We start from the raw sequence: 20,481 nt of genomic DNA on the forward strand, positions 1-20,481 counted from the left end.
AAGAAGGTACACTAGGACTTCTCAATTAAACACTTACCTTCTAGAATAATATTTCTCCAGAGATTGGCATGACTCTCATCCTGATGACATTTTGCAAAACATTGACAACTTGTGGTACAATGGTCTAGTAGTACAATTGTGGCAAGCCCCTGTAAAATTTGTTTTTGGGATGGTTTTGCTTTCCCAGGATTCTCTCTTTGTTCTTTTATTTTATTGTTATTTATAGCTTTCTACAATGTAAAATGCCTGTGGTTTTAGAAATCAGGCATTTTTAAAAAAATTATGTATCAGTCATAGTGATACCCTTGGAACAAAGAGTCTGCCAATAAGGTTTTAAATTACCCTGCCCCGTATTTTTGTAACACACATCAATGCTGAAAGTCGGCAAATTACAGCACAAAGATTATTTTTATTCTTTCTGTTACAAGTTATTGATAGACTGGAAGAACTTATTGTGCTTGACGAAACTGAGGGAGGTATTGGAGGTCCAGTTATAAAATGGATGAGTGGAATCAAAGAGATTAAGGGAATAACCTTGGAAGAGTTGTGTGCTATTACTAAAGACTGATTAAAATGACATTGAATGCAACTTGACAGCACTTTGCTATCCAATTTATTCCAATCTTCCTTTCAGGATGGACTTTTCTTATTTGCATTGTTAGATATACTCCCCCCCCCCCACAGAGGTTTCCACGAAGGTCCTCTGTTCCAGCTGGAACAGAGGTTTAACCCCATTGGTGGAGAGGTCTGACAGATCCCTTTAAAAGGGGATGCTGCCCAACCATTCTCCAGCCAGATGTTTATCTAACTTGCAATAAAGAGCTGTTGTTAGTGGAGCCTTTGTGTGCCTTCCTTTACCCGATCTAACATGTATCTTTCCACAGAATCCTATTTGGAAAAATAAGCGATTTAACGATTAAAAATCAAACAATTAACTTGGTGGAAATTTGAACAAGGTCCTCAAGTAATTTTAAACAGTTCTTTGCACTATACTGGTTCACTTACTTTTGGCTAGTGGTTGGGAGACATTATGTGACCCAGAAAGGGCCTTCAGGCATATGATTTGAGCCCTTTATCTTGCCCAGAGAGATAATCTCAGCAGAGCCAATATTTGTAAGTACAGTGAAAAGTGCCAAATTAAATCAAGTAGAAGGATTGTGTACCAACAAAGAAATAAATTTCATAGACCATGCCAAGAAAGTTCCAACAGAGATGGTAAACATTCTGGTAAAAATATAAACTGATTTTGACTAGAGAATGACCATATTTTGCCCACCAAGATGAAGTTACTAAGTCCTGTAACTGAAAACAAATGGTTATCCTGTACTGACTGAAAATTCTCGGAGTTGCAATTCCAGCACATGTTTGGGATGCTTCTTTATATGGTTCATTTGAACTGTGATTAATGGATGGTGTAGATGGAGAAGCATGCCAGCAATCATGAATAAGGGCCAAACTTGGGGCAATGTGGGAAATCCATTCATTACTAGAAGCTTTACTTTAAAAAAAAAACATTGTTAATATGCCATGAATATATGGGAGTCATTTTGTTAGAAAAGGCAGATATGCACTTTCTGCTTGGCCCATTGCCACTATAGGCCAATCATTGCTTCCTGAGCGCAAAAATGGATGAATCATTCTCTGACTTCCAGCTCATTGCGAATGCACTTGCACCTGTGTTGTCCGGCTTTAGTTCAAAGCTGCTGATTTCTGAGTGGAGCTGGCTTAAGCCCTTTGGTGTGCTTGGTCCCCAGGGCTTCACTCCTTCTGGCGACTCCAGATTCAATTGGCTGCTGCAGCTGATAGGGCCTCCAGGGCCTGTCCCTGTCTTGGGCAACCATTTTGGTTTGGGCTGTACGGTGGCTGTTCTTGGCTGGTTGGCAGCCACTGTTTCTTCATTTGTTTGTAGATTTTAATAAACTTGTGGTTGACCCAACAATGGCCCATTAAATTCGGTTCACCGACAAATGCGCGCATGACAAATGCGCGCCGACAAAACCGCACCGAGAAAACCACGACATCGAAATCGCGCCCACAACAGCGCGCTGACAACAGCACGCCGACAAAAGCGCGCCATCAGCAAACGTGAAAACAATGTAATAACCTAACCCTAACCCTAACCCTAACCCTGAACCTAACCCTAACCCTTACCTTAACCCTAATCGCGCTTTTGTCGGCGCGCCGTTGTCAGCGTGATTTCGACGTCACGGTTTTCTCAACGCAGTTTTGTCAGCGTGCATTTGTCGTGCGTGCATTTGTTGGGTCATGTTAAATTCAACCCGCTGTCCTTAACCCGAGAAGCTGCTGTTCCACTCAACCTTACATCTCCCATTGGGAGCCACCTTGGTTCCCACCCAGATTGGTCAAAGCCTGCACATCCTTATTTCCTCCCACACACACACACCCCTTACTGAGAAGCTTCCTTACCCTTCTCTTCATTTTTAAAAATATATTTGTGTTGTGAAGTAAGAACAATCTTGCTTTGCTGCTAGGAAACCCAGTTCTCCCTCACTACAATTCCATGGATCTGCGGAACAAGAAAGCAGCTTCTTCCTCTGATGCTTTGAGTGGTGTGACATCAGAGCATCAATGTTGCAATAAGGGAGGAAGGGAAAAGAAAGGGTCTGCTTTGCTGTCAACAGGTCACTATGGGAAGGATATGTGTAGGTGTCTATATGCCAGTTTCTAGAAAGCCAAGACAAGTCATTGTGTGAGAAACTATCCTCCCAAGGGAGAAAGCAGGCCCAGGGAAGCAAGAGGAGCAAGCCTTCTTTGCACAGGCAGAAAGAACAAGAAACAGGAGTTCAACCAGTCAGGTGTCGTGGCAGCTACAGTCTGGACTAAGTACCAGGCTGCCCCAGTTTCCAACCTGCTGCAGTCTGGATTGGAATGTTTGAAGTTGACTTAAGAAACAGGCAGGAGGCTCTTGGGAAGCAAACAACTGAGGCTACAGTAAGGATGGCCCACAGAGTCTTCTCCCCAGTTCCATGAGCTAAAGTGAGTGGAGATAGTTGTCTCCATTAATACGCACACACACACATACACATATTCCCTTTCTTACTTGAAGATAAGATTAACACCATAGCATGGAGAGAAAAAAATCATGACAATAATCATTTTAAAATAGCCTTAAAAGGCCAAGAATGCCATCCATATCTGACCATTACTTCTGAGTAATGCTAGAGTAGGCTTACAAAATGTTGCATTAAACAGTGATAAGCCTCTGCAGGTTTCTAAGTGTTAACATTAGGCTGAGCAGAACCAGAACAGGATTTAGCAAATAAGGGATGATGTCTTATTAGTGTGGCCTATATAGTCCTTAGTGATTAAAGAAAAGCTAGATGAATTATAAATAATATTTGAAAGTTTACTATCTGGTGGATTTTGAATGAATAGAACAGAACATAAAGAAATTTATTGGCTTTTCAGACTATTACTGCTGTCTTACTAAAGAATTGTATGCTGGCTTTATTCCAAGGCCTTACCTGACTTTTATATAATTAGCTTGGGATTCCTAAGAGAACTTTAAAAATGATAGCTAAGGTAGATACCATCTGTTCTAATGACACCATCCAGAAAGGTTGTAGACGTAATTCAATTTTCATGCTCTAGAACAATGATGGTTAACCTTTTTGGCACCGAGTGCTGAAACTAGAGCGGGCGTACGCAACAGAGCAGCAGAACACTGAAACCCGGAAGAGAGCAACTGGCCAATGTGCATGCGCATGGCAGCCAGCTGCTCTTCCGGGTTCCATCACATGCATGCGCACTGGCCAGCTGCTCTCTTCCAGTGCCTGCAAGTGCCTGCATGTGTGCCAGCCAGCTGGTCTCTTCCAGTGCACTGCTCAGTGCCTGCATGCGCAGTGCCTGTATGTGTCTTCATCTGCACTGGCCAGTTGCTCTCTTCCAGTGCACTGCTCTCATCTAGTGCCAGCATGTGTGCCACCCAGCTGGTCTTTGCGCAAAGACCAGCTGGCCGGCGCACATGTGCGTACGGAACCCAGAACAGCAGCTGGAGATGGCGCATAGTTGCCTTTTGAAAAACACCTTTGAGACCATTTTTATAACTCCACGTAATCTGAATTTTCAGAGTGGTGTATGATGGATGAAAAACAAGGGCATAAAGGTAATTAATCTCATTTCAGGTTGAATGCCCAGAAGCAATTAATTAGGGTTAAAAACACCATGGAGCAGAACTAACTTTGCTCTGCAGAGCTTGGTCACTGGATTGGTTGTTTCATTGTTTTGGGGAACTCTTGCATCATGCTGCTTCCTGGTTCTATACCCTTAATCAAGCATAAGCCACAGGACTTTCATGTTAGCTTCTCACATCTGTTTTTAAGCTGATCAGAAGACCAGTTTTGCTGCTCCTCCCTATTACAAATATCCAGATTTTTTTTCTAGGCAGAAAATAATCTATAAAATGTTGTTGGGGAATGGAGAACTCCATGGGTGTTGTTTCCCGTTAATCAGTTGTATGTGCACTGATGGAATTTCTCTGTAATGTATGACCCAAGTCAGCAGAGATTAAAAAAAACAACAAAGCTGACAAAAGTAACAATGCAATGAATAGCTCATTATAACATTACCATCATTTATAATTCCAGGATTGCTCACCAAACCACAATGTACAACAGATGAGCACTGTAATAAGGCAAAATTCCTAATTAGCCACTCACATTGCAAAAACCACAATTTTTTAAATCTTAGTTTGCTCATGTAGGCATGATGGCTGGGTTCATCAATAGTTTTCAATTCACAAGAGATGGATTCACAGATTGCCGTAACAGGCAAACCACTGATTTAGTTCAGTGTTATTTTCTTAGCAAACACAAGGTTGCAACATTGTAATTGCTAACGTTCTATGGAGAAAGGAGAAGAATTGTGAGGAAGACTAATTAATCGCCTACCAATTTTGACTTGAGAAAATTCCACAAAGTTCTCTCATACCTTTCCATCCATTAGAGTAATGTGATAGAATTCACAAACCTCCCTGTATTCCATTTAATTTAACCATGTGAATGTCATCTGTTACTATGATGTCTAAAAAACAACTCAGAAGAAGTAACTAATAATACATCAGTTGGATTCCCTCAGGTCAATAGGTCCTTTATACAGAGCCTTTTCAAAGAGCTAGTGTGCCTGGCCATGATCCTTCAAAGGATGAGTTTTCAACTATGCAAAAGGCTAGGACTATAAAGTCATGTGAGAGCAATTAAAAAGTCCAGTTATATCATCTGAAACTGATCACAATGTAAAGGTAAAGGTTCATATATGCTAGTCGTTTCTGACTCGAGGGGGTGCTGCTCATCTCCGCTTCAAAGCCGAAGAGCCAGCGCTGTCTGAAGAAGTCTCTGTGGTCATGTGGCTGGCATGACTAAATGCAAAAGGTGCACAGAATGCTGTTACCTTCCCACCAAAGGTGGTCCCTATTTTTCTACTTGCATTTTTACATGCTTTGGAACTGTTAGGGTGGAAGCTCACTCCGTTATGCAGCGCTAGGGATTCAAACTGCCGAACTGCTGACCTTTCTGGTTGACAAGTTCAGCGTCTTAGCCACTGAGCCACCACGTCCCTTTGACCACAGTGTAGATTTTGATACCACGTTTTATAGGATTTAGACTATTTCAGAGGGATAGGGATTACATGCTCAGTGCTGGCCTTGCTTTGCCTTAAAACTGAAGATGATGAAGAAAGAAAGGACAATATTCTCCTAATAGTTAACATTACTCTTGGAGCAGCTCAGTTTCCAATCTCATGTTGCCCTTTTGTCAAAATACCACTGTGCTTAGTGGCCTCTTCATGTAAAGATCCCTGCTGCGCCTTGTTTTTCATTTCTCCTGTGAGCCTCAGGTTCAGAAGTGGACCTTTCAAAATCATGGGAAAAGGGAGTATTTTAAAATCTGCCAGGAAGGGGCATATAGGCAGAAAAAAATCTGTGTGTAAGAAATAATTAAAGCCCCCACATATGAAAGATGCCAAATTTGAGAAATACTGCTCTAGTACTTGAAAAATATGGATCTTGTTATACATTATTTCCACAAATTTGGATAGGGTTTTCTGGGTAGTTCTTTATCAGAGGTTTTTTAAAAATTTATTTATTTATTTATTTATTTATTTATTTATTTATTTATTTATTTATTATTTTATTTATTTATTTATTTTACTTGTATGTTTATTATTTAGCCATCCATCTCTCCTATAAAATGATTTTGGGTGGAATTAGATGTAAAATAATCAATTGCACCAAGTCATTTTTATAACCATTTTTAAGGCCAACTGGGCATTATCTTGTCCCATTCAATCTAATGAAAGATAATTTGCTTAAAAATCCTTCTTGGAGAAGATATACTTTTGGAGAAATTGTTCATGGACAGAGTGTGGAGCTCCTGCACTTTCTAAATTAAAAGGTAATCCCAGGATATGTGTGAGTTTTTCTGCAGGTAATTATTTTTTCAGTGGACATGGGCTTCTCTATTTTCCATTTTTTTCAATCAGATTCTCAGGAAAAATTCCTTCCACTGAAATTCTCAATAACTGTGTTAATTTGCCATCAAAACAAGGCTTGCTCTTATGAAATTGGCCATTCATAGCCAGATTTGGGTGCAGGGGATAATTAGTTTTGGTATAAAACGAACACGGTATTTTCTGCTACTGGCTTACATTTTGTTTTTATGGTTTTTAATTTGCTGTAAACCTTAGCAATTATTCAATTTGAAAATGCAATTTGAGTTTTTAAAACCAATCATCTGCTTTTGATTCAAATTAACTGGCAAGAGGGTAGTACCCATTGTAGAAATATAATGCAGGAATGAACATTTATTACAGACCTGTTCCGACGGACAAAATTTTATTTATTTATTTATTTATTTGTATCCCACCTTTTTTATTTTTACAAATAACTCAAGAGTGGTGAACATGTCCAGCACATCTTCTTCCTTCCTCCTATATTCTTCACAACAACAACCCTGTGAGGTGGGTTGGGCTGAGGGAGAGAGAGAGAAACTAGTTCAAAATCACCCAGCTGATTTTCACGGCTAAGATAGGAGTTGAGCTCAGAGTCTCCTCTTTTTCTAGCCTGGTGCCTTAATCACTAGATTAAACTGGGTCTCTTCTTGAGATTCTGATTGTGATAATAACCTGATCTGATCAGTAGGTAACAACCCTTATGCCTGGTTTCTTGCCATTGTGCTTTCCTCCAAATGATGTACTTTTAATTGCCTCTCTTCCTCACTTTCTTCCTCCATTACTGCAAGAACTTCAATCCATGCCTGTCATGGAAGCTTCATTGTATGTCTTCTCTGATCTTTTGCTTCTTGGGTTCTCTGCATGAAGATTGGAGCCTTTGCCACCTTTGCTGTGCACTTAATGTGCTCAGTCAACTTTCAAAAATATAATGCTGTGCAGGAAATATAATCCAAGAAAGTGCATCTCAAGCCCAGGTGGCGCAGTGGTTAGAGTGCAGTACTGCAGGCCACTGCAGCTGACTGCTAGCTACAGTTAAGCAGTTCAAATCTCACCAGGCTGAAGGTTGACTTAGCCTTCCATCCTTCCGAGGTGGGTAAAATGAGGATCCAGATTGTTGGGGGCAATATGCTGACTCTGTAAAATGCTTAGAGAGGGCTGTAAAAGCACTATGAAATGGTATATGTCTAAGTGCTACTGCTATCAACTGAAATGAGAGAAAGTCAGAACCAATAGAGTAAAGAAATGAATTTTATTCTGAAAATGAAGAGTTGGATAAAAGAAATGGACAAAGGTATCTTGCTTATGGAAAGGTGCTAAGCCAAAACCAGTCTCACGATATCTTACTATCTTGAGTTAATTTGACAAAAGTGGTTTTAAACTTGTTTAGGTCTTAGCATATTGTGCAACTTTAGCATAGCAAAGTATTAACATAGCAAAATGCATGGCCCCATCACATTCTTAGTTTTTTTTTCCTTACCTACAAACTTTAAAATCATGCAGTCTCTCATTATAATAGGTTTTTATATATTTGCATCATGCATATAGTTGCATATAATCTCTTCCATTCATAAGGAAACAAGAATTTAAAGGTCAGTTGTAGTGGAGGACTCAAATGCTTTTCTATGGCTAGAACGTCTGTTGCAGGCATGCAATCTCTTTTCACTATTATACTGCTAAGTAAATGTTGCTACTCCTGATAGGAAGTCTTTGCTTCTTAAATGAGCAATTCTCCATATTATTCAAATGCCAATCCACACTTGCCTTCACCAGTGGATTCAAGGGAGTTTATTCCATTAATCCATGGAGTCATAATTCTGGATCTATGTTGCTTGTGGCTTCAGTGTAAGAATACAGCAAGTAAAGTGCAGTCCTCCAATTTGAATATATTCTCTCATTCTTGAGTATCTTTTATTCTATATAAAATGCTGGTGCTGACTTTCAAAGTCCTAAGGCTCTTTCAACTTGCAAGCTTCAATGCATGCTTTCTCCCAATGAAACTAATTTACGAACTAGGTCATTTTTTACACACCCACTCAAATAATCCCTTTTGAGTCTCTATTTGGTTTTATGGCTGCTTTACTTGTTGGTTTTATTGTTGCTTTTAATGAATTTTGTTATATTAATGCACAAATGTATTAATTTGAGATCATATTACTTCACCTTATTGTATCATTACAGTTTAGGTACGTTTGCATTTTAGCAAACTGCTTTGCAATGAATGATGAATGAAAATGAGAGATGCAGCACTGATAAGAGTACATTACTGGATCTTAAATTTTGTTGCTAAACCTGGACAAATGCTGAGCCCCTGATTGCACGTTTATGAAGCAGATGAAAAATTATGAAGGATTATCAATAGAATTGAGGGAAACTGCTGGCTCATGCTATCTTGGGAGTTAGGCTGTATAGAAATATTTGTAAATAACAAATAAAAATATTGAGCAAAACCAATATTTGAAAATAACTGTATTAATTGGTTTGACTGGATGACTCAAACAAGCTCACAAGTGGGCCATGGAGTCAGGAGCTGCTATGGTTCTCTTGAGCAGAAAGCCTGTTTATATTTCTGCTAAATGTTTCTTGCTGGAAGATGATAGTGAACATGAACAAGAAATGTTGTATTTACTCCATCACTATCTCATGACTTCAGGAGTGTAAATTATTTCCAGTCATATGTTTCTACTCAAACTTGTTGTGCTGATGTTACTTTGTGTTTGTTGCAGAGAATAAGGCCGTTTTACAAGCTAAAAGTTTGGGGGAAATGCTATCCTGGAAAGCTAATACCAAGATACAGAATAAGATTTAGGATGTGATGAGGGAGGGAGGGAGGGAGGGAGAGAAAGAGGGGGGGGTCAATTTTCAGAAATACTATTTTCTGAAATACTGTCAGGTTCTATTGTTCTTTCTTGTGTATGATTTGATTTTTTTATGTAGATGAAGAATCGGTTGTTTTTACTTTAGTCTATCATATTGTGATACTTATATACGGTATTCTGCTTGTGTGTGTGCATGTGTGTGAATGTGCACACATGCATATATGTATGTGTGTTTAAAGTCATTTTTTCTTTCTACTTTTATTTTATTATAAAAAGGTTTTTTTTTAAATTCCAAAAAAAAACCTCTTAAAAAAGGAAATGGAGAAAAAAAACATAAACAAGACATTTAAAAAGTGCATTTAAAAAAAAAAAAAAACTAGCACATTTACACATATTATACCCCCAGTTGAATACTGGTTAATACAATGCTACAATATTAGTTTCCTATCCCTTGCAAAACAGGTCTCAAAAATGTTTAAACTACTAAATATATTGGCAAATTATTAGCATGCGACAGTGGCCGATTCCTCCCCCTTTTTTTAAACTTCTGCATGTGCAGAAGCGTCCGGGCGGGTGGGCGGGGCCTCCCGCTGCCACCACTACCAGTTTGCCCGATCCGGGCTGAACCGGCAGAAACCCACTCTGTCACCTGTATACTATACTGGCAAAATTATTAACAAGAAGAACAATAATAATAATAACAACAACAACAACAACAATAATAATAATGATGAAGCAAGACTAAAGATTCAAATCCCTCTGTTAACAAACGGTTATTGTAATCAACTTGGAGAAAATTTACCATGTTTAAATGTTAAAAGTTGTTTTGACAAGGCAAATTAAACCATAGAAACTATCTAGCAAGTTCAGAGGGAACCGTTTGCTGCAGAATCTTCAACTTATCTCTGTTAAGAAGCTTCATCTTAGGGTTTTGCAATGCTCTTTATATCATGTTTGATGCTGGTCTTTGGCCATAATAAACTTTAAGTTTAAAAAATAAAGATTAGTTTCATTCATTCACTGGGACTGGAGCCAGAAAACCATCTACAGATCCAAAATACAGGAGAACTACCTTTTATGGAGATATGGAAACCATGACTACAGAATTCTTCCCTTTATTCTAGTGCTCTGCCCTATCCTTTATGGGAGAAACCACTGCTGTGTTTAATTTGTATACTCGGAATCCAAGTGCAGTTTCTGGCATTTGTAGGTTGAGAAAATCAGGTGGTATAAATCAGATACCATGTAGCTGTCTTGTCATCAGCAGCAGCTGGCATTATGGGATATGGGCTGCTAAGATCTAGACTACTGCAGGATAGAAGTGAAAGCGTGAGTTTTTGGTATGCTTTGTTGCCATCTACCAGTCATCTGAATAACCCTCTTCTGCTATCATTCACATCAATGTGTATTTAATACATTTTTAAATTCAGAAATATTTTATGAGTAGTTACTAAGGTATTTGGCCACATTTTTGTGAGTGATCTTTTTTAGAAAAAATATTATTACTGGTATGTGGCAAATTACATTAGGCGAAAGAGCAACTTGAATAATTCTACAATTAATGTCTGTTTCTTCAAATTGTTTGGAGGGTTACCTTTGTTAAAACAGGATTTTTTTTTGACGGATTATGTTAATCTAAAAAAAAGTCTTTTGCAGTTGTTCTATTGAATCTGGATGCCCAATAGTCCTTTCTCCTTAAAATACATATTTTATTAGTAATCTCAGCTTTATTTTTGTTCTCCCTTTCCTCTTTATAAATTCTTATTATTAATATGGTATTTTAATTACATCTTAAGGAGATACGTGCTTTATTTCCAAATCTCCTTGCATTTAGTTTGATCACCGACCCTAGTTCTAATATTTCAAGAAATAACATAAACCCTTTCCAGTGGGAGAAGAGTGCCTGACAATGTTATAGAATAAAATATACTTCTATTTTCATGTATCTGAGTATGTTGCATCAGTCCAAACTATGTGTGCCATTAGTGAGACCACAGTGTTTCTGAAATTGACACACTTTGGCAAGTTGCATACATGAATATCTGCTTCCTTATATTTTGTTGCCTTTCCTGAATATGACTCTGATAAATTCAGAAAGATATTTGTCAAGCAAAGCAGGCTTGCAGCAGCACAGTTGAGCATGTAGAATAAGAGATCAGAGGTCTCTAATCTCCTTTCCCAGAATCTTTTATTTTTGTTTTAAGTACTTTTTATTCAAGGTTTACAAAGAACATAAAACTTAACATGAACTAAAAACAGGGAGAGAAAACAAAGAAAGATGAAAATGCAGAAAGAGAATGAAAAGAAATAGAAAAAAGAAGTTTCTAATTTCTTCTGCAGAAAATAGAAGTATATTTACAATATTAACTCTTATTTTATGATTACAAAAAAAGAACTTTTTTTCTATTGCCCAATTTTTTTCTAATCATCAAAACCATAAATCCAGAGTGTATTTTTTTCTGATTCTTTGGGTCACACTTTGGCTCTGTCTATCTGCCTTGAAAAGTGGCTGGAAATTATTGCTGCTATCGCCCATCTTCCTAAGGATGCCTTTACCCGCCATCCTCCCTGTTAACTTTGCCTTGTGAAATACATAGGATTCCCACAGCTGTGTAACTTATAAGTAAAAGCAAGTAAAAGAAGAAAAAGATAGAAATAATTAAATTCATTCTATGGCGCCACCTCCTGGCCTTCCTATTTCAAGGTGTAGTAATTAGACAATCTCCCATTCCTTTGCGGGGTGGGGTGGGGAAATCAATCGCCCAGAGAATAATTAGATCAATGTAAAAAAAAATCTTTTTTAACTTTAGCCACATGCAAAACAATCAGCGGTAGAAGAGATAGAAATGAAGAGCCATTCAACAGTGTGTTATCCAATATAAATAAAAAGATAGGAGATTCTGATCAGATCATCAGATGATTTTCATCTGCTACTAAAAACATCTGAGTAACTATTTCAGTATATAACTTTTCTACTTTAATGAGCTATTGGTGGTGGTGGAAAGAAGGGAGAGATGCAAACAGGGCCGGATAACCTGTCTGCTACCTGTGCTGAATAAATACCTGATTGAAAGGGAGCGGATGTTGATGCAGTAACTGGCTCTTGGTATCTGCCTCCGCCCTCCTTGCCTCCTTTGATGCTTTCTCTCTTCTAGTTCAACAGATGCCACCCAGACCTGCTGTTTGTTTTCCCATTTGTGCCGGGGCAGGAAGCTGAGTTGCCAAACAATGGGCAGGCTTGCCGATGACTGAAAAAAGAAAGGGGAAAAGATTTATTGCTGTGGGTGGGTTGGCCAAGGGACATGTGTTCCTTGCTTTAGAAGCTGCCACCATTGTCATGACTTTTCAACAGCCAGGAAGGCAAGTGCAGGCAAAGTGGTGGTCAGGCCGGGGGCGGGGAAATTGCCCTCATGATAGATAGCAGCAGGGTGGAGGTGGGGTTGTGGGCTGGAAGAAGAGAACAAAACAAAGATTTTCAGACTCTCACGTTATTCTGTCACTAAGATTTCCTGTCACTAAAATAATGGTCGTTAACGGAAGACCATTAATTGGGTCTGAAACCTCATGTTGACATAATTGGTGTATTTTGAGAAGTTCTGCAGGCCACTGTGTACAAATAAAGAATGTGACCCTCAAACAGCATTTTAACTGAAGCACTTTTCTTTAAGGCAACTGAAGAAATAGAGGGATTACGTTTTTTCACTCAGTGAACACATAATCTTATTTCATGTTCATTTATATTCACAAAATGTTGGAGCATTCCTGGATGGAACAGAACATTGCTACTACTAACCTGTATATTTTTACTGGCTACTTGGATAAATTACATCATTCTTCAGTGGCGAATGTGCTCTTTTGGCTACCCCAGTTATATTTTAAAGCAAATAAAGTTTAGGCTATGTTGTGAGATAACTTTAAGTTATGGCTACAACTGGGACCAGAATTGATGTCACTAAGTGAGATGGTTGTTAAGTGAGTTGCACCTGATTTTGCAATCTTTTTGTTGTCGTGGTAAAGCAATTAGTGCCACTGTAGTGTGAAAAATGCAATTGTTAAGTGAATCCAGCTTCACCAATTGGCTTTAGTCTTTGGAAGTTGGCCGGGAATATCGCAAATGGTGATCACATGACTCCGGGAAGCTGCAATCATCCTGCATACATCCCAGTTGTCAGGTGCCTGAATTTTGATCTGTGACCACTGGGATATTAGTATGGATTGTAAATCACTTTTTCGCTGTTGTTGTAAGGCAGTGTTTCCCAAACTTTTGACATATGTGTACCCCTTCTATAATTTTTGTAACGCTGAGTACCCCTGAGTAACGAAGTGCAGTATATTCATGCCGTGTCACGCCTCACAAGACTGTCTAACCGTTAGATAACATTGCAATTCTCTGGCGTTTAAACAGCTCTGCGGCTCAACGTCAACTGTTAATGTTCCCGCAGTTTAAAAATGGCCGAACCTGAGCTGCGCGAAGGATGCGCAGAAGTTCCCGCCATAATGAGTTGCGATACGATGTACGATGGCCCCAGTTTCCATGTAAAAACTGTGATACGGGCCTATTTCTTTCCTTGTTCTGTGGGTGCAGCTAAGCACGGTACAGTGGATATTCCCACGTGATCCCCACCAAACTCCGATGCAATGTGTACCCCCACCAAACTCTTCCCGTACCCCTGGGGGTACACGTACCACACTTTGGGAAACACTGTTGTAAGGTTGAACAGTTGCTAAACAATGGTTGTAAGTTGAGGAGTCTGTATTTTATGAAACAAAATACCAAAATCCCATTTCAGTGAGATAGTTGCCAGACCTTTTCTCAATATAAATCATTCTGGAATGTTTTGATCTGGGCTATTTTACATCTCTGGGTTAGTAATTGACTTCTACTCCTACTAGAATTAGATATGCATGCTTTTTAATGCTTGAGCAAAGGGGGGGGGGTCCTCTTATTTTTGCAGCATCTGGGAGAAAGATTATGTTTAAAAGGCCAGGCTCTGGTCCTGTCTCACTGTTGAAGCAGGTGTCAGATGATGACATGTCTTTCCCTCTTCATGTCAATTGCTCTGCTATAATGCCTTCTTACAAGACTGAATGATCTGGAAATCATTTTCATGAATGTTTCAGGCTACAGCCAGCCTTGTTCTTGAGGATGTCTTCCCATTGGCCTCAGTTTTCATATGTACTTGGTACCCCCTTTCCACTTTGAAATTCACAAGATCCACAAGATGTGTGGATTAACTCCCCAAATTCCCCAGTTATTATCATAATAAAGCATATTAAAAGATAAACCTTCCCACAGGAAAGTTTACAGTTCAAATAGCATTATGAGGAAAAAATTAAGTTATTTAATGATGCTAATTTGAGAGATGAGATGAACTGAAAGTACTACTGGATTTTTGCAGCTTTTAAAAAAGTATTTACCCATATTTTCAGAGTATGAGATGCACCTTTTTCCCTCAAAAAAGAGGCTGAAAATCTGGATGTGTCTTATACACTGAATACAGCATTTTTTGCCTCCCGAAACCCCACCCCTTCACCAAAATTGCCGTGCACAGCCTTTAGGAGCTTTCAGAGTGCTCCTGGGGACTGGGGAAGGGAGAAATGAGAGAAAAATGGGCCATTTTTTTCCCTCAATTTTGCCTCCTAGTCCTCAGGAGCACCCTATGAGCCCCCTAAAGGCTATTCATGTCCTTTTTTTCAAAAACAAAATGGGCTCATTTTTGGGAAAAACGGGCCATTTTTGGGAGGTCTGCAGAGTGCAAAACCTTTTTTTTTAATTTGCCTCTTCAAAATCTTGGTGCATCTTATACTTTAAACATTACGGTAGATTTTTATCTTAAAAAGTGAAGATCATTACATAAAAGCAATATCAACAGAAAATAGAAACAGTCAATGATAGTATCGTAACTATTGCATACTGTTGGAGTTTGCTTGATAGAAACTCTTAACTAACTAACCCACTAACTTTGCATACATTTTTCTGCTGATTTCATATAGTTTTTTTATGGGCATAATTTGCAAAAGTTCAGCATAAGAATTCTTTTTTTGTGGTGTAGAGGTGAATGTGCAAAGTTTTCACAAAGTTTTATTCTGCCATTGTTAAGTGTCTGGATTTCTCCATCTGGAATCTATTCATCTGTAAAACCTATTAGATGATGTTGGAAAACGTTAGCTGACAAGTTGGACATGAAACCCAAATACCATCTGGGGGTACTTCTGTTTTTTTTTTTAATCCACATGAAAATCAAATACTGTAATGTTTCCAGAAATTTTCAAGTTATCTCCTAATACTCCAAAGCCAAATCAAATTGTAGAAAGAAACTCATTCCTTATACAACCACAACTCCAGAGTTTGAAATGGGTTTAAAATGAATTGGATATCCCAACTTCCACCACTTCTGATAGGTCATTGCCCTATTTTTTTAAAAAAAGGGGGGGGAGAATTGCCCACTCCTGGCTAAAATTGTGTTCTTTATGATTCCAGGAAGGAAAACAATGTAACAAGTAGTTGGGGTAAGTGATATTTGATTGATTGATTATATACCACCAAGTTGTTTTGGACTCCTGGCATCCACAAAGATTGGAATAAATAAGACAATATAATTGGGGCCAGAAACATCAAAGAGAGTAACTGACTCATGCCCCTTAGAAAATAAATATTGCTCCAGGCCATACCTTGTCATGCAACATTTACAATCATATTAAAGTTGAAAAGCAATGTCCATAATTGCCACGGCAGGAGAAAATGTGTAAGCTTTATACCTTATACCTCTCGTTTTCAATTATATGCCTTCTGAGAATGGATTCCACATTGACTCATTTTCCACACTGACTAATCCACAGATGCCATTGCAATATACCATGAGAAGTCTTGTTATCACCTGTTAAGCATGCAGAGTTGTAAACATCTGCAAAAATTTCCTGCAGCCTCCTCACTCTCTATTTGGGTTATGTATTAAAGGCAGGAAACATGAAGGTAATTGTAACTGAAAGCTACCCTCCCCATCACTGTGGGCTCTGCCAATAAATACTGGGATTATTGCTGTTTTCCCCAAACCGCTCTTTGCCAATCTACCTCAAGGGTTGGCAATGGATTAAAGGTATAGCCCTGCCAAACTCTGGGGAATGGACAATTTGCTTCTGTACTGTACATTTCTCTGAAGTTCCAGAAACCATGTTGGGAGCCTCATATCTCAGAAAGTTGTCCTATTCTCTTCAAGAGCCAATCAAAACGTCCTTTTTCTGCCATTGTTAAAATGCCCTCAAATAACTTTTCTTGATGTTCCTTAGTTATTTTGCAACTGGAGCTTCATGGAAAAGCTGCTATTCCAGATCTGCTGAGTTTCTGCATGACCATAGTAACCTGTAATTGTTCGTAATAATCACAAACTGAGACAACTGTGATATATTGAATTCATCTTGGGCTGAAAGAACTCAATTGTCAGGTGTATGCAATAAATATGCAAACAGGATCACAGGATGAAACATCTAATGAACATCACAAGGTCATCCTGGCATCAGGCAGATAAGCAGAGAGAGGAGCTTGGGTCAGTTAACAACCATGAGGGGATGGCAATGTATTCCAGATTAATGATTCTGTTTTATAATTTTCAATCTGCCTAGCTGTCAACCTTTTGATGTAGTCTAAATAGAAAGCACCATCTGACAACCAAGCAAAGCTCCAAACCAAAGCAGAAACAACTGTATGAGCTAATTCTATTTTATTATAAGGTTACATTAACATAATCTTGTAAATTGTAAGGTTTGAATCTCCTGCCACTACTAGAGACCTGGTTGTGGAATTTTAACTTTGTGGAATAATTTGGGCAAAATAAAACTTCATTATAGATTTACAAAACATTTTTGCATTTCAGAACAAGTCAATATAACTAGGTTCAGTTGATTATATCTACATAGGAAATTTAGTCAAATAATTTGAAGGCTAAGAACAGAGGTATCCAACTTTGACAACTTTAAGATTTGTGGTCTTCAAATCCCCAAATTTCCCAGGCAACCATTGAAGCCCATAAGTGTTCAAGTTCCCAAGGTTGGATACCCCTGGTTTGGACTTCTTTTTTTAAAAAAATAAATCATTAAAAAACTGTTACTGAAGGTAAGTTATAATCTTCTAAATCTACTATAGATGGCACATCATAGAGTATTTGAAAACAAAGTAGATGGAGGATTCAGGGCATAACATTTATAGACACAGTAGAAAGTTATCATCTCTTAAACCCAATTTATGTACATACAGAATGTTCTACTCATTGGTTCTTTGCCCTATACATATTATCACAAACATAGGTGCTAAATTTGTGATGGCCCATATTTTGGAAATATGTTGTTTAATTTGTAAAATGTTTTTATTGATATGATAGATTTTGAGGTTGGATTCAAGGGAAAATCAAGAGAAAAATAGGAATCACTTTGGGACCCACATTTTTTTAAAAAAAATCCTAGGAAAAAACACCTCTAGGGATATGATGCAGGACTTGTGTGTACCCAGTAAGGAACTTAGATATTTGTCTAGGGCATTTGCCTGATAGGTGGAGTCAGAAAAGCAGGTAGAAAAAGGCTGCATGGAAGGCAGCTTTAGTGTCTACTGAGAAGTAATCACTAGATGGCAGAAGTGTGATATAAAAAATGTTTACTCTTGGCTGCCATCTAATGGTAGGTTATGTCTGTATACATAATCTGCAACCCAAATTGGGTGGCCACCTCTTCTAATGCAACCTTCTGGGGCTATCCAGATATCCTGAGTCACCACCGCTGCCATTCTCTCCTCAATGCACCAAAACATGTCTGTTCCCATAAAGCTAGACACTATTTCTTCAAATGATGACTGATATTAAGATGGGAACCCCAGTTTGAAAATTTTGCCTTGGGACCCCTGAATCAGATAAAGTTTATATTACATCATCACCCTGCCTAATTCATGGAATTTATCTTGGGTTCAGATGATTCCCCATTTGGATACTTCCTTCTTTTTACCACTTTCTTATCATTTGTTTTCAAAGAATATTCATTAGGAAGAAAAATAAAATAAAATAATTGCCCCGCACCTTTTAAGTGACGTTGCTTGAAACTTGTCATTTGGAAGCATCTAGCAGCCATTTCTCCAAAACCAACATATTCCTTCATTCATTCACTTTTCCAGGAAATGCAAATAATATTGGCCTGCTATATTGCAGAGTTTTACATCATCATTTTTTTTTCTCAGCCTAATTTGTGGGGTCTGCTTGTGATTTTTGCATATCCTGCAAGAGAGTCCCTCTTCCCAACCTTACTTAACAAGGAAAGTTGAGGTGTCTGTTCCTTGGATTGGGATAGGAATATATTCCTTCCTTCCATTATAAGGAAGTATGTCTGATGGAGACCAAAGAAGGAAAGTGAGAAACATCCCCAAAATCTTCTCGACTGGAGATTTCTCTGTCTCACAGGATCATTAGGAGCAGCAGGAGCAGGAGTAGAAAGAGTTGTAGGTTTTGTTTCATGTGCTTTAAAATAATATTGTAGTACTTTTGCTTGCAGTGGCTTATATTGCTTGTAAACCACCCCAAATCACACAGTGTCACAGATATGTCATCATCAGCTTTCTGATTTCTTTGTTTCAAACCAATTATTTATTTATTTTTACCACACCATGCTTCCAACTTATGCTCAATATTCCAAGAGAAAGGTTAGAGAGACATAGGAGTCATAGAGCATAACTTTTTCATTTTTGCCTCAGTTATAATGAGAGTGAGAAACCTGTTGATTTCCAGACACTACTCAAACATATTTTTATCAGTTCCAGCCAATATCCTAGTTTTGGATCCATTATCAGAAGAACATAGAATTCTCATTCTTGTTTTAGGTTAGATAGAAGCACCATCAGTTGTTACAAGGCCTCTTATTTTAGATCTTTCTTATGATGGGGGGGGGGGGAAACAGATTCAAATTTATCTCCTAAGAAGAAAGGTTCTGAAGGCATTATCACATGTGAATCTTAAATCAGTCAGAAATAAAAAAAAACAATCTGACTAATATTAACTGGAATACTTGTTCTGTTTTCCTTTCATTGTCACACTAATAACATTAGACATGTGGGTGTGCTGAAGTGCTATGAGGACACATGACTGTAGTTGTTATTTAGAATGTTATATTTGTTTATGAGCGTCTGCAAAAAAAACCCCATGGCTTTTGATGCAGGAAATGAACATTGAGAGGTAACTGTAGCATAGCTCCTGCTAATCTAAGAAAAACATATTTCTTAATATGAAGTAGAAAATTGTCAGAGGACTTCACAAACCAGGGAGAGAATGCACTTTTGGCAAAGAATAAAAAAAGTAATTATAACTAAAAGCAGAGATAAAACAGTGTGTTTATGAGAGGCGGATGACTTCAAAGCCCTTGAATTAAGGAGCCCCTTGAGGGACAAGTGGATTATGAGGTCTAACTCTGAATCACACGATTCAGATTTCCAAGATCTTTGTCTTACTTTCCAGTGTATACAAGTTGGGAATTTGTGCTTTCTCTGTGGCCACCCATTCCCTCCTGGAAGTCCATAGAGACCTGAACCTGCTGCCCTCCTGCCCTCCTTAGCTTTTTCAGGAGGCCACAAGGCAGAAGGATTTGAAACTCCACTTAATTTTTTTTTAATGGAATTGTTCCCCAAGGAAGCCCGATATATCTCTGTTTTTATGTTAGCATATTTCTCTTTTAATCCACATTTTGATCCTACAGTTACTTGGTCCCAAGAATGACTAGCAAACGGATTAAAAAAATTAATCATTAAAGCAGGTAGATGGATGACTTCAGAAGTTCTGATCTTCAGATGTGTCCCCTTTTCTTCTTACTGATGCACCAGTAATGGAGGAAGATCAAAGAAGATTCCATATCCTTTCTACAGGTGTAACTCAAAAAATTAGAATATCGTGCAAAAGTTCATTTATTTCAGTAATGCAACTTAAAAGGTGAAACTAATATATGAGATAGGCTCATTACATGCAAAGCAAGATAGTTCAAGCTGTGATTCGTCATTAATTGTGATGATTATGGCTTACAAGTCATGAAAACCCCAAATCCACAATCTCAGAAAATTAGAATATTGTGAAAAACTGCAATATTCTAGGCTCAAAGTGTCCCACTCTAATCAGCTAATTAAGCCATAACACCTGCAAAGGGTTCCTGAGCCTTTAAATGGTCTCTCAGTCTGGTT

At 38.3% G+C, this 20,481-nt stretch overlaps 1 protein-coding gene and 1 long non-coding RNA gene across 2 annotated transcripts in view; one reads left to right on the forward strand and one right to left on the reverse strand.

Annotated features, from left to right (window-relative positions):
* The window catches only part of LGR6 (leucine rich repeat containing G protein-coupled receptor 6), a 135,448-nt gene that overhangs the window by 26,691 nt on the left and 88,276 nt on the right, over positions 1 to 20,481 (forward strand). The window lies entirely within an intron of this gene.
* LOC106548699 (uncharacterized) overlaps positions 1 to 20,481 on the reverse strand; it is a 43,452-nt gene that overhangs the window by 22,152 nt on the left and 819 nt on the right. Inside the window, exon 2 of the long non-coding RNA XR_015697404.1 lies at positions 12,348 to 12,532. This is a non-coding gene — a long non-coding RNA (uncharacterized LOC106548699). The remainder of the gene's footprint in view (positions 1 to 12,347; positions 12,533 to 20,481) is intronic.

This window comes from Thamnophis sirtalis, unplaced genomic scaffold (genome assembly GCF_051295495.1).
Source record: "Thamnophis sirtalis isolate CommonGarterSnake01/CBP01778 unplaced genomic scaffold, rThaSir2_p1.2 scaffold_7, whole genome shotgun sequence".
NCBI classification, from domain to species: domain Eukaryota; kingdom Metazoa; phylum Chordata; class Lepidosauria; order Squamata; family Natricidae; genus Thamnophis; species Thamnophis sirtalis.